Source organism: Arachis hypogaea, chromosome 1, assembly GCF_003086295.3.
Source record: "Arachis hypogaea cultivar Tifrunner chromosome 1, arahy.Tifrunner.gnm2.J5K5, whole genome shotgun sequence".
NCBI lineage: Eukaryota > Viridiplantae > Streptophyta > Magnoliopsida > Fabales > Fabaceae > Arachis > Arachis hypogaea.
In genome coordinates this window covers 5,113,960-5,118,156 of record NC_092036.1, presented here as the reverse complement: position 1 = coordinate 5,118,156, position 4,197 = coordinate 5,113,960, and the positions used below count along the sequence as shown (strand labels likewise).

At 34.4% G+C, this 4,197-nt stretch overlaps 1 long non-coding RNA gene across 2 annotated transcripts; it reads left to right on the top strand.

Annotated features, from left to right (window-relative positions):
* The first annotated feature begins 306 nt into the window (after positions 1–306).
* LOC112791777 (uncharacterized) lies at positions 307–3,956 on the top strand. 2 transcript variants are annotated; one of them, XR_003197282.3, is made up of 4 exons: positions 307–1,289; positions 2,029–2,438; positions 2,650–2,704; positions 3,420–3,956. It is a non-coding gene; the product is annotated as an uncharacterized lncRNA (long non-coding RNA). The 2 variants fall into 2 exon arrangements; XR_011881495.1 differs by having other exon boundaries at positions 321–861.
* The last annotated feature ends 241 nt before the right edge of the window (positions 3,957–4,197 follow it).

Sequence of the window (4,197 nt, the reverse complement as noted above, 5' to 3'; positions counted from 1 at the left end):
ATAAATTCTTACGGTATGTTATTTAATAATATTTATTTTTTTATAATTTTTTATTATATTTTCTTTATTTGTTCTCAAATAATTATCGTAAGACATTATTTTTAACGTAATTATGTATCATTATATTTTTAAAAGTAAAAGTACATGTAGTTTGTATTTTTTTAAATATTTTTATTTTTAAGATTTTGTTAAAAAACAAGAAAAAAATAAAAAGTGAAAATAAAAAAGCAAAAGACAAGTGGTTCAATTAGTTGCTATATTCTGTAATTATTAGGAAGACAAAAATATTCATTTACTGTCTGTCATTACATAATGAATAAACTTTCGTTCGATAAGCGCAACGATCAAACTCTGAAGCATATATGAAAATTTTGATCCTTGGTTCATTAGTCCCTTCACATGGCTAACCCTAGCGCGCGTGGTTCATGACTCTGCAGCGGCGTTGTGAGTGAGAGCGAGATCTATACCAGCGTCTACGATGTTCTTATAAAATTGGTGTTATCAGCAATTGCCATGATGCATGGAGACTTTACCGCTGCTAATAATCTTCTTCAAGAACACAGCCGGCCATCTTTACTTATTTGGTGGCTCAACTTTGCCACGAGATTGTAAAAGAGGCACCCAGACCCAATACCCTGACTACTATTCTGTTCCACGGTTCAGGTGTGATTGCATTTGAAGCACTCTTGTGGCTCATCGTCGCTGGCCAATTTCTAGGGTTCTTCATCATCAATGTGCCTATATCAATGGTTACATTGCTCTGCTACTATGACTCCATCTATGCATTTGTTACCGTGTGTTATGGAGAGATGTTTGTCTTCATGGCACAGCAAGTTGTAGTTGGAAATTAAAGGAAATCAGGCAAGCCATCATTAATTTGGAGAATTATTCCTTTTTCCTCCTAAATGCACTTTCTAATTCTGTCAATTTTATCTTAGTCAATTACTTGTAGTACTCAAAAAAAAAAAAAAAGAAAAGAAAAGAAAAGAAGAAGAAGCAGCAGAAAGAAGGCATAGAGTTACTTAAGTAGTTTATTTTGAATTTGCCACTTGTTATTTAGGATTATCGTTAAGCAAGTTGCTTCAATTTCCTGTTGATTGCTATTGCCATATATTTGTCTTCTACAAAGGATTGAGCCTCCACTTTCTATGTATATTGGAATTTCTGTCATATTTTTATATCTTTGAAGCTTGCCACTATCTCCCTTTAACTACAAATACTACAAGAAACCATAGTCTATGGATTGTGTGAGTGCATGAATCTTGGGAACTGATGTGAAGAAAGCACATGTACTCTTCAATTGAATCTTAATTATAAACTCTTTCCCTTCATAATCCTTGTTAAAATCCCGCGTTAACAAATAACAGCATTACTTCCATATGAAAATTCTTTAAAACCTCTGAAGTAAAGCCTATTTTATTTGTTAGACAAATATGGACTAAATACCCATTTTGGTCCCTGAGATTCACGCGATTACTCAATTTGGTTCCCGAAATTCAAAATTACCTATACTAGTCCTCCAGATTCAAGTTCGGGCACCAATATAGTCCTTCGACTTTTTCCGGCAATAACTAGGCAAATGAAGTGCTGATATAGCACTCTCCCTCCTACACTGGATGATGAATAAACGACATCATTTACCCTTGGCGTCCAAACAAGTCAGAAATGAAGAATAGTGGAGGTAGAGAAGAAGAAGAATACTTTATTTTGGGTCTCCATCATTTCTTCTCCCTTCATATACAAAGCGACAACATTTCTGACTTGTTTGGATGCCAAGGGTAAACGACGTCGTTTACTCATCATCCAGCGTGGCAGGGAGAGTGCGATCTCGGCATTCCGTTTGTCTAGTCATCGTCGGAAAGAGTCGAGGGACCACATTGGTGCCGGGGCTTGAATCTGGAAGACCAGTATAGGTAATTTTGAATTTCAAGGACCAAAATGGGTAATCGCATGAATCTCAGGGACCAAAATGCCAACATTGCACTGTTCTGTCTCATCCCGTGTGACCAAGCTCTTGTTTGGTTTCAGGTTATGAGTTGATAATCTTTTGTGTTGCTGCTAAACTTGAGGGAGATCCTTGCTTCAGCTTTACATCCAACTTATGCTCCCTTTCTGCTGATAGGACCCTGAAAGTGTAGCATAAAAAGTTGCAGCGAAATTTGTTTTGCTCTGACACTATGCCGAAATTACCTTTGCAGAGTAGTAGAGCTTATGTTGCAGAAATGAGTGAGAAACTAGCAGTTTGCTAAATGATATTGCCAAGAAGTTTGCAGTTATTGGATGGAGTCCTGGAGCTTAGAAGTTCTGCATCAGTACCACTTCACTTGCAGTCTAATATCTGTCCTAAAGTCTCACATTCTAGCAGAGGATGCATGACCTATCACATTCTGGTGGAAGACTAAATAGTGCATATTGTTGTTTTGACGAAAATGTTTGAGGTGTGTGTGTCAGAGTACGTGTGTGTGTGTGCGTGATCGTTTCTATGTATTGAGTTATTGTCACTTCTTTGTGCTTATGTTTCTGTCAACTAATAATATTAAAGGAATAATGCTTTATTTGCCTGAACTAAAAATTCTAAATTGCTTATTATTTTGAAATGCATGTTTTTCAGTTGACCCTCAATAACATAAATCACTGTTTTTATCACAGATTTACTCTCTTCAACGTACCGCATAGTTTTTTCATTCTTAAGAAGCCATCAAAGGTATACCTCCTTCTAATTACAAACTCTATCTTATGTAAAACTTCTAAGAATATGATGTGTTGATGGATAAATTAAAGGAAATCAGGCAAGCCATCAACACTTTAATTTGGAGGATTATTCCTTTTTCCTCATAATTACACTTTGTAATTCTGTAAATTTATCTTAATCAAGTACTTATAGTAATAAAAAAAATAAAAGAAGAGGAAGAAGAAGAAAGAAGGCATAAAGTAGAAAAGTAGTTTCATTTTGAATTTGTCCCTTGTTAGTTAGGATTATCTTTAAGAAACTTGCTTAAATTTCCTGTTGTTTGGTATTGCCATATATTTGTCTTCTTCAAAGAATTGAGCCTCCACTTTCTATGTCTAGTTGAACGCTATAGTGTCTTTATGCATTTGAAGCTGGCACTATCTCCTTTAAACTATTAATACTACTCGATACTACAGTCTCTGGTTTGTGTGAGTGCATGAATCTTGGAAACTGATTTGAAGAATGCACATATACTCTTTGATTGGCTCTTAGTTATAAACTCCTTTCCTTCATAATTCTTGTTGAAATCTCTTATTAACAAATAAGGGCATGGAGATTGACTTTCAACTGCCATATGAAAATTCTATAAAACGTACGAAGCAAAGCGTATTTTGCTTGTTAGACAAAATATGCCAACATTGCACTGTTCTGTCTCATCCCTTGTGACCAAGCTCTTGTTTGATTTCAGGCCATAAACTTGGAAAATCTTCTCTGTTACTGCTAAACTTGAGGGAGATTCCCGCTTCAGCTTTACAGTCCAACTTATGCTCCCTTTCTGTTGATAGGATTATGAAATTGTAGCATAAAATGTGCAGCAAAATCATTTTTGCTCTGATGCTAGGCCGAAATTACCTTTGCTGAGTAGAGCTTATGTTGCAGAAAAGAGAAAACAGAAATGAGTGAGTAACTAGCAGTTTGCTAAATGATACTGCCGAGAAATTTGCAGTTCGACCGACCGGTTCACCGGTTCAGTTCCGATTTTCAAATTTTACGGTTTTTCTTGTTATTCGAACCGTTTTAGCATCCGGTTCATGGTTCGATCGGTTTGACCGGCCAGTTCCAACCAGTTTTTAGAACCTTGAGAAAAATACAGTGCAATATCAATATCTTATTTACTATAGATAATATGCATGAATTACATTTGTATTTTATCATTAAACATTTTACCTTCAAATTTTGAAGTCAGCTGTTTAATATGTAGGAGTTACATTTTTTTATTTATAGTTATTTTTTGAGTTAATTAGTTAATTGTTGTTAATTGTCTGGATTAATTTTAACTTTTTTATTTTCTGAGTTAATTATTAACTTATTATTTATTTTTGCTAATTTTTTAAGTTTCTTATTATCTGAGTTAATTAGATGATTGTTGTTAGTTGTCTGAGTTGATCTTAATTTGTTTATTTTTTGAGTTAATTATTGACTTATTATTTATTGTTGTCAATTTTTTAAGTTTATTATTATCTGAG